This window comes from Meriones unguiculatus, chromosome X, assembly GCF_030254825.1.
Source record: "Meriones unguiculatus strain TT.TT164.6M chromosome X, Bangor_MerUng_6.1, whole genome shotgun sequence".
In the NCBI taxonomy this organism is placed as follows: Eukaryota; Metazoa; Chordata; class Mammalia; order Rodentia; family Muridae; genus Meriones; species Meriones unguiculatus.
In genome coordinates this window covers 1,600,772-1,613,676 of record NC_083369.1, presented here as the reverse complement: position 1 = coordinate 1,613,676, position 12,905 = coordinate 1,600,772, and the positions used below count along the sequence as shown (strand labels likewise).

At 34.2% G+C, this 12,905-nt stretch overlaps 1 protein-coding gene across 5 annotated transcripts in view; it reads left to right on the top strand.

Moving 5' to 3' along the window:
• Positions 1 to 12,905, top strand: part of Pcdh11x (protocadherin 11 X-linked) — a 630,344-nt gene that overhangs the window by 441,391 nt on the left and 176,048 nt on the right. The window lies entirely within an intron of this gene.

Below are 12,905 nucleotides of genomic sequence, written 5' to 3'. Positions count from 1 at the left end.
TGCAATTGGCAATATGTTTTCATCTTCTGTCTCCTTGTCATTCTCTACCTCATTCTGTCGCTACCCATTTCTAGATTATTTTCTCTGTAAAACTATCCTGGTTAGACTTTCTAGGTAAAAAATAATAATAATAATAAAAAAAAAACTCTCCATAGTAGAGGACAATGCAGCCACTTTTGATGTGAACTGACAGACTAAGATCAGAAAGGAGAGGAGAACCTCCCCTGTTAGTGGACTTGGGGAGTGGCATGCAAGCAGAGGGAGGAGGGAGGGTGGGATTGGGAGGGGAGGAGGGAGGGGCTTATGGGGGGATGCAGAATGAATAAAGTGTAATTGATGAAAAATTTAAAAAAAATAAAAAAAATAAAAAAAACTCTCTTGTCTCTCTTTACTTTTTCTTAAGTTGTTTCTCTTTGCCATCCTGTTCTTATCAGAGTAGGGTGTATTCTATCTCTGACTCATCTGTCAAATCTTTCTCTGATTCATCACTTTGTCTGTCCCTCAATTAGAAGTCACTTTCAAACATGGGTCCTTCCTTCTGTAAACTAATCTTACCTTCATTGTTTGAGATTAATGTTGTGTACTAAAGGTCGGTACAGTCAGATCTTACTGTAATCCAGAGCATATCTGTATTCCAACTGGATCAAATAGACTTAGAAGGTCTTTAGATGTGATCCCTTCCAGAACAGCCATATTGCTATGTGAAAATTCATCTACAAAGTGGAAAATTGGACTTCCAGAATTGAAGTAGAATGAAATGCAAATATTTAAATTCTAAGTTCCATTGTATTAAATTAATAAGACTTTCCCATTACAGTTTAACAGAACAGCTTAATGTATAAAATATAATATCTGACATTCAAATACTGTGTAGGAAGATCTTAAACACACTGAGCCCAATTAAACACCTATAGAACTCTTTGAAATCCCCTGAAGGTTTCAAAGGATGCAAACTGCAAATAAGAAAAAAAAAGACACCTCTCATCTAGAAAATCTCATAATAACAAACAGAATGAACTGAATCTTTCTGTGTATTTTCCATCAATATAGGGTGACAACACAATGCTTCAAGGACATATATTAAAACAACTGTATGTGAAACAACTCACACATGTTAAACTGATTTCCAAAGCTGCTTTCGCTATATTATATTACTTTTGAAAAAGAGAAACAAGCTTGCTATAACAAATTCAAACCATCTTTATAAGAGTACGTCTCCAAATGTAGGAGAATTTTCTTTTTGTGTACTTCCAGAAAAACTTTTTTTCCCTGGTGAAATTTTAACATCCATGGATATTTATATATATATAAATATATATATATATATATATATATATATATATATAATGTATATATATATACATTATGGTGTAAAGGTGTAAATGTTTCATTTTCCTTTATATGTCTTAATTTCTTATCAAAATAGCACCTAGTCAATGTTATACAATGTATGATTCAATAATTAGTCATGAAGAAAAACATTTCTAAAGCAGTTGAGTAAAATTGTCTTGATTAAAATTTCACAGAACCAAAAAATCTGGGCACAGGGGTCTTTTCTGAGACTGATACTCCGAACAGTCCCTTCCAGTCCATGAATAACGACAATAGAACAAGTGGCTTGATGAATAAAAATAATCCATGATGAAATGAGATAAAGTTTTAAAATAAAATATTTTTTGTTTGTAGCTAGCATAAATTTTATCGTACTGTACTTTATAGCATATATGCTTGAGGATATCCTTCACAGTAAGGAATGAAAAATCATTACAAATAAAATCCAAGTCTTAGTGCATATTTGCTGGATTGTTCTATAAAGATTCTTGCTCTGCTATATCTACTATTGCCACACATATATATGTGCAAACACATATACATTTCCACATCATAGTTCTTCTCACAGCTCTCATATGAAAAACAACATATCCTTACTGTATACTACCCATGTCTCCTAGAAGAGGAAGGCTATTTCTATTTCTGGTGTACAGGCGTTATTCAATTTTATTTCTAGTAAATTAATTATGTTCAAATCAAGAAATAAACCCCACAATTAAATTGAAGTACTAGCTGTACTGTCAACTAGTTGAATCAGCCAATATCTTCTATGCCTCTGAAGTCAGGAAACTCAATCTCAGATGAGCTAATTAATTAAAAACCCTTCTGGATTATCTCTAGGGTGTATGTTCTGGTTGCTGAGACTTAGTTATCACATTTTAATAGATAAAACTGTACCAAATAAAGTAGAAGATATTGTATAAATAGAGAAGGAAGATTTTCTATTGGGTTTATGCTGCACTGTTTTATTTGTCTGCTTTTGCATGTATCCAGACAAAACTTTTTTTTTTCTGTATGCCTACTGACTCATAAAAATGAAATGTCCTATTGTTGAAGTCATAATAGATTTGGGAAGCATATTTGCTTAGCAATTCAAAGTAGATGCATCCTATGATAGAAAATTTAATTGGGTAATAGCTGATTATGTGTGAGTTTTCTTTATTTCATTATTCTAGTTTAGTTAAAAAGAGTAAAGAATTATTGACTGATTATTTGCCTTGCATCTTGTTTTATTATCATCATTCATTGTGTTTGCACCCTATGCCTAACAATATCTTTTATGTGGCTTTGTGCCTCAAGACTAATAGGCATAAAATGAAGGGAAGTTGTGTTATTAGTATGAATGATGTTTTCTAAGGATAGATGTATAGAGAAATCATAGGCATATGTTTTAATTTCTCAGTGTATATGGCTTTGTCTATCACCTGATAGAAATCAACAGTAGGCAATTCTGTGCAATAGTATGCTGTTTTGAATGAAAACTTCAGAAATTTAAAAATGTCTGATTTTATTTATTTACAATTAATTTGGAATTTTAAAACTAACAAGTTAATACTTCACAGAGATGAATAACTAACCTTAAAATTAGAAACAGAAATTGTAACCACATATTTAAAAGTAAAATATTCATATTTGAATTTACAGAATCTCTGTAAATGAATAGATTGTATGCCAAGAGACAGATTCATCATGTGTTAGTGTATATTTACAAATGTAGTTTGTCTTTACACTCCATAGAAGAAGTAAAAATGTTCTAAGTAGAGAATCGCATCTATTAGAAGCAAAGCAAGCAAATACACTCATTATAGGAATGAATAATCAGCATCCTTTACACTTTAACAAAGTTTTCATATCTTCTTAGAAGGAAATATCCTTACCATTATGAAATTGTTTTTATATTTCTGAAAATGTTTCTCACTAAGACTTGCCTTGAAATTTATAATCTTCCACCTCTTCTGACAAACTGCTAAGGTTATTGGCATGTGCCAATTATGCCTAGCCTAGTATTAATGTATTTTAAGATATAGTGACATGATTTATTATTTTTGTTTTTGTTATGTCATAAGACAACTCAATAGTACTAAATTTTAGTATATTTCTAATCTTTTATATATAATAGCTCTATTATATATGTTATCAACTTATTTATTGCAATATTTTAATATGACTTGTTTGTAAGTAATTCCCTGGTAAAAATCACATTATATTCTCTTTAAAATTTAACATGCAAACAAAATTTATTTTAAACAAAGAAACTTTATATTGTCCCATCTCAAAGTAAAGAAGTTGCTGTGCACTTGTGCACACTGAAAGCCTTTTCAGACTCCACCTTATGATCATTTAAAAAGAATAATTGTCTTATAAACATAGCTTTAGGCCATGCCTAAGAATTCTTGAAACAATCATTTAAAAAGTTTTGACAAAATAATGTAGATCAAATAATAATGACTCATTCAAAATTGCCTCCCTTCTTTTAATATGGATCTTTAATCAAATCAAAAAGGAGTTTTAAGAGGTACTGTCTATCAGATGGATAGAAAAATACTCATAAACAACAGCTACCGTTAGTACTTGGTATGCATATCAAAGCATTGAACCTAAACTTTCTATTAAAACAGATACAATGGTTAGCAAGATTAGATAATAATCTGTTGGGAAAGGGATGAGGGCTATAATATATCAAAAACTCATCAGCTTAATTTCTGACTTGCATATTTTGCAAAGTTTAAGGCCCCCAAAAATTATTATAAACAAATTAGTATATTATAACTTTTCAAATATTAGAAAATATAAAGAATCTTCTTTTTTGTTTGTTTATTTGTTTTGAGACAGAGTTTCTCTGTGTAGACTTAGTTGTCCTGAACTCGCATTGTAGACCAGGGCAACCTTGAATCCACAGAGATCAGTCTGCCTCTGCTTCCCTAGTATTGGGATTATAGGTGAGCACCTCCGTGCACAACTAGGATTATTCATAAATGATTACAAACATTTATAAACCATGTTAAGTGAACATTAAAATAATTTACTATACACGTTGAACCAGAAACAGTGATTGATAGGTACTGAAAACTGAAACTATTACTTATTAGTTTAGAAACAGTATAAAATAACAAATTCTGGTAAATTTATTCACTTTGTATCCCAGCTGTAGCCGCTTCCCTCATCTCTTCCCAATGCCACCCAACTTCTCTCTTTTCCCCCTATGCTTTTTGCCTAGGCCCCTGATAGGGGAGGAACATCTCCCCTTCTATCTGATCCTAGCTTATCAGGTCTCATCAAGGCTGGCTACGTCATCTTCCTCTGTGGCCAGGCAAGGCTGCACCTCCCATGGAGAGGTGATCTAAGAGCCTACCACTGAGTTCATGCCAGAGACAGCCCATGAACCCTTTACTAGGAACCCACTTGGAAACAGAGCAGCCAGTGGGCTTCCTTTGAACAGGGGTTCTAGGTCCCCTCCATTCATGGTCCTTGATTAGAGAATTGGTCTCTGCAACACCACCCCCATCCCGGGCCCAGGTATTTTGGCTCTGTTGTTGTTCTCCTTGTAGAGTTCCTGTCCCCTCCAGATCTTTCTAGTTCCCTCTTTTTCCATAAGGATTCTGGCACTCTGCCCAAAGTTTGTCTATGAGTCTCAATATCTACTTCAATACCCTGGTGGAATAGTACTAAGCAATTAAAAACAAGGAAATCATGAAATATGCAGGCAAATTGATGGAACTAGAAAATATGCTGAGTGAGATAACCCAGAAGCAGAAAGACATATATGATATATACTCACTTATAAATGGATGTTAGACATATAATATAAGATAAACATACTAAAATCTTTAGTCCTAAAGAAGCTAAACAACAAGGAGGGGTTCTAGATTATATCCATGAATGGTCCTTGGTTGGAGTATCAGTCTCAGAAAAGACCCCTGTTCCCAGTTTGGTACTGTTGCTTTCCTTGTGGAGCTCCTGTCCTCTCCAGGTCTTACTGTCTCCCCCTTCTTGCATAGATTACCTGCACTCTGCCCAAATTTTGGCTATACTTCTCAGAATCTGCTTTGATACACTGCTGGGCAGAGTCTTTCAGAGGGCCTTTGTGGTAAGGTCCTGTCCTGTTTCCTGTTTTCTCCTTCTTCCAATGTTCATCCTGTTTGTCTTTTTGAGTAAATATTGATCATCCTACCAGAGTCATCCTTCTTGCTTGGTTTTGTTAGGTATACAGATTCTAATAGGTTTACCCTATATTACATGTCTACTATCCACTTATAAGTGAGTATGTGAGTATGTACTGTGTGTGTCTTTCTGTTTCTCAGATACCTCACTCAGGATGAACTTTTCTAGATCACACCATTTGCCTGCAATTTTCATGATTTCCTTGTTTTTAATAGCTGAGTAATATTTTATTGTGTAAATGTACCACAATTTCTGTATCCATTCATCAACTAAGGGACATCTGGGTTGTTTCAAGATTCTGGCTATTATGTTTGAAGCTGCAACGAACATGGTTGAACAAATGTCCTTATTGTGCAGTTGAGCATATTTTGGATATATGCCTAGGAGTGGTAAAGCTGGATCTTGAAGAAGCGTTATTCCTAATTGTTTGAGAAAGTACCAGATGGATTTATAAAGTGGTTGTACAAGTTTACATTCCTACCAGAAATGGAAGAAGGTTCCCTTTTCTCCACATCCTCTTCATGTACTGTCACTTGAGTTTTTTATATTAGCCATTCTGATGGGTGTAAGGTGAAATCTCAGGGTCATTTTGAATTGCATTTCCCTGATGTCTATGGATGTTGAACATTTCTTTAAGTGTTTCTCTGCCATTCTGTATTCCTCTACAGACAGTTCTCTGTTTAGCTCTGTGCCCCATTTTTTATTTGGATTACTTGCTTTGTTGCTCTTTAACTTCTGTAGTTCTTTATGTTTTCTGGTATAACCATCTGTCAGACATAGGGTTGGTGAAAATCCTTTCCAAGACTATAAGCTGTATTTTTGTTCTGACAACAGCATCCTTTGCTTTACAGAAGCTTTTCAGTTTCATGAGGTCCCATTTATTGATTGTTGATCTGAGAGCCTGTACTGCTGGTGTTCTGTTCAGGAAGTTGTCTCCTGTGCCAATGAGTTCTAAGTTCTTCCCCACTTTTTCTTCTAACGGATTTAGAGTGTCTAGTATTATATTGAGGTCTTTGATCCACTTGGACTTTAGTTTTATGCATGGTGATAAATATGGATCTATTTGCATTTTTCTGCATATAGACATCCAGTTAGACCAGTACCATTTGTTGAAGATGCTGTCTGTTTTTCATTGAATGGTTTTGGCTTCTTTGTCAAAAATAAGTATTCATGAGTGTATGGGTTTATTTCTGGATCTTCTATTCAATTTCATTGATCCACCATTCCATTTCTCTACCAGTACCATAAAGCTTTTATTACTCTTTCTCTGTAGTAAAGCTTGAGATCAGGGATAGTGATAATTCCAGACAATATGATATTGTACAGGATCGTTTTGACAATTCTGGATATTTTGCTTTTCCATATGAAGTTGAGAATTATTCTTTCAAGGTCTGTAAAGAATTGTGTTGGTATTTTGATGGAAATTGCATTAAATGTGTAGATTGCTTTCGACAGACTGGCCATTTTTCACTATGTTAATCCTACCGATCCATGAGCATGGGATTTCTTTCCATCTTCTGGTACCTACTTCTATTTCCTTCTTCAGAGACTTGAAGTTTATTTTGTTTGTTTGTTTGTTTGTTTAAATAGGTCTTTCACTAGCTTTGTTAGAATCACACCAAGGCACTTGAAGTTATTAGTGGCTATTGTGAAACGTGTTGTTTCCCTAATTTCTTTCTTGGCCACTTTGTCTTTGGTAGAGAGGAAGGCTTCTGATTTATTTATTTTTTTTTTTTGAAAAAAAAAAATTTATCCAGCCATGTTGCTGAAGGTGTTTATCAGCTGGAGGAGTTCTCTGGTTGAATTTTTGGGGTCGCTCATGTATACAATCATATCATCTCCAAATAGTGTTACTTTGATTCCTTCCTTCTGATTTATATCCCTTGATCTCCTTTAGTTGTCTTATTGTCCTAGCTAGAACTTCACATGCTATGTTGAAGAGATAAGGAGAGAGTGGACAGTCTTGCCTTGTCCCTGATTTCAGTGGGATTGATTTAAGTTTCTCTCTGTTTAGGTTGATTGTTGGCTATAGGCTTCCCATATGTTGTCTTTACTATGGGTAGGTCTGTGCCTTTTATCCCTGATATCTCCAAGACATTAAACATGAATAGGTATTAGATTTTTGTCAAATGCTTTTTCAACATCTAAGGAGATGATCATGTGGTCTTTCTCCTTCTGTTTGTTTATATGGTGGATTACATTGATGGATTTCCATATACTGAATCACCCTTGCATTCCTGGGATGAAGCCTATTTGGTCATGGTGGATGATATCTTTTATGTGTTCTTCGATTCGTTTGCCAGTATTTTATTGAGTACTTTTGCATCAATGTTCATGAGAGAGATATGTCTGAAGTTGTCTTTATTTTTTGGGGGGGAGGGAGTGTCTTTGTGTGGTTTAAGTATCAAGAAAACTGTAGCTTCATAGAATGAGTTTGGTAATGTTCCTTCTGTTTCTATTTTGTGGAGTAGTTTGAAGAGAATTGGAGTTAGCTCTTCTTTGAAATTCTGGTATAATTCTGCTCTGAAACCATCTGGCCCAAGATTTTTTGGAAGGGAGACTGTTGATGACTGCTTCAGTTTCCATGGGGGATATAGGAATAGTCAGTCTTTTACCTGGTATTGACTTAATTTTGGTAAAAGTTTTCTATCAAGAAAATTTTCCATTTCCTTTAGATTTTCAAACTTTTTGGCATATAACCTTTTGTAGTGTGATCTCATGATTGTTTGGATTTCCTCAGTGTCTGTAGTTATGTCCCCCTTTTCATTTCTGATTTTGCTGATTTGAATAATTTTTCTCTGCCTTATAGTTAGTTTGGCTAAGGGTTTGTCTATCTTGTTGATTTTCTCAAAGAACGAACTCTTGGTTTCATTGATTCTTTGAACAGTTTTATTTGATTCTAATTGATTGTTTTCAGCCCTGAGTTTAATTATTTCCAGTCGTTTGCTCCTCTTGGGTGTATCTGCTTCTTTTTTTTTTTTTTTCTAGGTCTTTCAGTTGAGCCATTATGTTGCTTGTATGAGATGATACAAATTTCTTCTTGAAGGCACTTAATGCTATAAATTTTCTTCTGAGCACTGCTTTCATTGTGTCACATTAATTTGAATATGTTGTACCTACATTTTCATTGAATTCTAGGAAGTCTTTAATTTCTTTATTTCTTCCTTAACCCAGCTGTCATTGAGTAGCAGGTTGTTTAGTTTTCCTGTGTGTAAGCTTTTGCTATTCCCATTGTTGCTGAGGTCCAGCTTTAGTCCATCATGGTCAGAGAGAATACAGGGGATTATTTCAATCTTGTTCTGTCTGTTGAGGCTTGCTTTGTGACCAACTATGTTGTCTGTTTCGAAGAAGGTTCCATGAGGTGCTGAAAAGAAGGTATGCTCTTTTGAGTTTGGGTGAAAAGTTCTGTAAACATCTATTAGGTCCATTTGATTTAGGATCTCTGTAAGTGCCTTTATTTCCCTATTTGTCTTCCTTTTAGATGATCTGTCCCTTGGTGTGAGTGGAGTGTTGAAGTCTCCCACTATTAAGGTGTTGAGATTCAATGTGTGATTTCAGCTTTAATAATGTTTCATTTACAAATGTAGGTGCTCGTGTATTTGGGGCATAAATGTTCAGAATTGTGATGTCCTCTTGGTGGATTTTTCCTTTGATGAGAATGTAATACCCCTCCTCATCTTTTTTGATTAATTTTGGTTGAAAGCCTATTTTATTAGATATTAGAATAGCTACCCCAGCTTGTTTTCTGGGTCCAGTTGCTTGAAAAACAGTTTTCCAGCCCTTTACTCTGAGGTAGTGTTTATCTTTGTTGCAGAGGTGTGTTTCTTGGATGCAGCAGAATTTTGGATCTTTTTTCTGAAACCATCCTTTTAGTCTGTGTCTTTGTATTGGAGAACTGAGTCCATTGATGTTGATAGATACTAGTGACCAATGAATGTTAGTTTCTTTTGTTTTGGATTTGGTGGTATTACTGTGTTTCATTGCCTGTATTCTTTTGAATTTTTTGTTGTTGTTGTTGTGTAGTTATCTATATCCTATGTTTTCTTTGATGTAGTTGTTTTCTTTGGATTGGACTTTTCCTTCTGTACAGGATTTTCTGTACCTCTGGGTTGCTTTGTAGATATTTTTTTAAGTTTGGTTTTGTCATGGAATATGTTGTTTTCTCCATCTATGTTGACTGAAATCTTTGCTGGGTAGAGTAGTCTGGGTTAGCATCTGTGGTCCCTTAAAATCTCCATGACATCTGCCCATACCCTCTGGCTTTCATAGTTTCTGTTGGGAAATCTGGTGTGACTCTGATAGGTCTACCTTTATATGTTATTTGGCCTTTTTCCTTTGCTGCTTTTAATATATTTTCTTTGTTCTGTAGGTTTAGTGTTTTGAATATGATGTGTTTACAGAGCTTCTATTCTGGTCTAGTCTATATGGTATTTTCAGTTTTAAGGAATAATATTTTGTCATTTTGGCTGGCATCATACCCTGTTCTAGCCTTCAACATACTGAGATTACAGGTTTGTGCCAACAAATATGGCTTATTTATTAATTTATATCTTAAATATCTTTAACCTTTAAAACATAGTCAGACATTTGACATTCATTAAGTTATATGAGGCTTTGAAGTATCCTCCAGAGATGTTGGTGACCTTTTATATGGTAAGTAAATTGTATTTTTGAAACCTGTAAAAAAATGTTATATTTACATAGTATAATTAAATTTTAACATACACTCCATAATTAGTGGTAAAATATAATTATTTCCATAAACCTCAATAATAAATGAAATAATTTATTTCTGCTGTCCATATAAATTAAAGAAATGAAATTAAATAATATCACTTAGAACTTAATAATTTACCAATGTCTTCAATGTCATTATATGAACATGTTACTTATTTTTTTAACTCATTTGAAAATTAAAGTTTGAAGCTGGGCTTGGGGGAGTATACCTTTAATCCAAGTACAGGGTAAGAGGGAGGCAGAGGCAGGCAAATCATGTGAGTTAGAGGCCAGCCTGGACGTCACAGCTATTCCAGGATAGCCAAGGCTACACAGTGAAATACTGTCTTTTTCTAAAAACCAACAAACCAACAAACCAACCAAAACAAAACAAAACCCCATAAAAACAAAACAAAACAAACAAAAAAAGAAAGACAGAAAAAAGAAATGTAATGTCTGAGTTGTTTATGCATCCCAGTGTTTAAAATAAAAATAAAAACAAAACAACAACAACAAAAACCCCACAAATTTGTGCAGTTTGTGCAAGACCCTGGAGAATTTTATCTATCTTTAGAAAATAAAGGAAAAGAATGAAACAGAGAAAATAATTGTTGACAAGTTAATATTGGAAACCTGACAATATTTTTTTACTAAATATTGCAAGAAATAGATAGCTTGGTTAGAAATTTATTGATCTAACTGGATATCAATATGTAAGGAAATGTAATCTACCACTCCACACAAACAAGATGGGAGCCTCCTATAGAGGATCCTCTGAAAAGCTCCACTCAACAGGAGATTGAAGCAGATGCTGAGACTCATAGCCAAACTTTGGACAGAGCTCTGGGTGTCTTATGGAAGAAAGGGTGGATAGAAAGACATGAAGGGGATAGGAGCCTCACACGGAGAACAACAAAGCTAAAAAATCTGAGCCCAGGGTTTCCTTGCAGAGACTGACCAACCATGGACCATGCATGGAGAGGACCTAGACTCTCCCCTGCCCCGCACTCCCCTTGCTCAGATGTATCTGACTGGGAGTTTATTTTCCATGCGGGTCCCTGAATAAAGGGATTAGGGGCTGCCTGTGTCATAAAATCGGTTGCCTGATCTTTGATCACTTGCCCCTGCCTGTGTGGCCTTACTAAGCCACAGAGGAAGAGATTCCAGACAGTCCTGATGTGACTTGATAAGCTATGGGCAGATGTCAAAGGAGAACTCTCCTTTTCACTGGGCTAGAGGACTAGGATGGGGGGAACAGGGAATGAGGGTAGGAGTGGGAAGAGTTGAGGGAGAGGTCTTCAATTGGGATAGATGATGAATAAATTGTGAAAATATTAAAATAAAAAGCAACTTAAAGAAGCAGCTCAAATCATCTTTGTATAATTTTTTATTGCTAAAAGAAAAATAAATACAGGGAATAAAATATAATTTTTGAATAATTCAAGCTTTATCCTTGACTTATTTTTTAATTGATTAAAGAATCAATATGTTTTCCAAAATATTGCAATAGTTAAGAAATTTCACTGTAGATGATTTTCTTATTATAGACAACAATCTAATGAAGAGAGTTAATTTGAACAATTTATTTTATATATATAATAAAACCAAATAGGTTAAAAATGTTAATAGTTTTAGAAATACAGATATAAGCAATAAAAACTAAAAATAATATACTGGTCATGTGTACAATTCCTAGCTTGATTTTGCATCTTGAAGCAGGGTTTGACTATAAAGTACTGACTGGCCTGAAACTCACTTTTTAGAGAAAACTGGCCTTGAATTTAAGGTAATCCTCCTGTTTCTCCCTCCTGACTTGTGGGATTATAAGTAGAAAGAGTCATGGTTATGCCTGTCTCTCATTTGTATCCAAGAAAAGATTAACATGATTCACTGAAGGATTAGGTAGATTATAGCCTATCTTGAGATAATGGAGTTTGTCATTGTTTAGTTTTTTCTGGGTTGTACATAAACTAGAGTCAATGTAAATTTCCACATAGATATTCCAAATATGAAACAGTCCTAGTTCATTTTTGTACAATAATTGTGTGTTGTCTTATGAGCTGTTGCTATGTGTGCTGAGTATCTGTTTTTCTGAATTTGCAGGGAAATATTTATTGACATTTTATATAGAATATCAGTTTCTATGTTACTTTATATCTTTGTTCCATGAGATCAAAACCTAATAGTTTCCAGATTATAAACCAAGTTGTAAATGCTGCATTTATTTACTTTGCTACTGAGAAGAGAAAAACTGTACCATATTTCACCTGTGCTGTCATATTTTTTCAGTGACTGCTGATTATATATACTGTTAGTGAAATAGAAATGAGCATAGAACACTCAAGGTACTTTCCAAATAAAGTTCTTGTTTCAGCATTATTTTCCAAAAGGCTGTTAATCAAGGTTATGTGAAAATCTGTAAAATTTCTGTTGAATATTTAACAAGCCGGAGGTCACTGCAAATATATCTTGTCAAGGACAAGTGAAATGAGATTGCAATCAGGATAATAAAAGACTACACAATAAGCAAAGTTTTCTCTTCTAGATAAAATTAGAAAAAAGTGAAAGTGACTCATAATATCCAGTCATATCTCTGAGATTTAATCTTCCTACTTTGAGAAATCACATTCAAAAATGATAAATAAAAATATTCATTTGATTGGATTTATGAACTTACCTTTATGATGATGATTAAC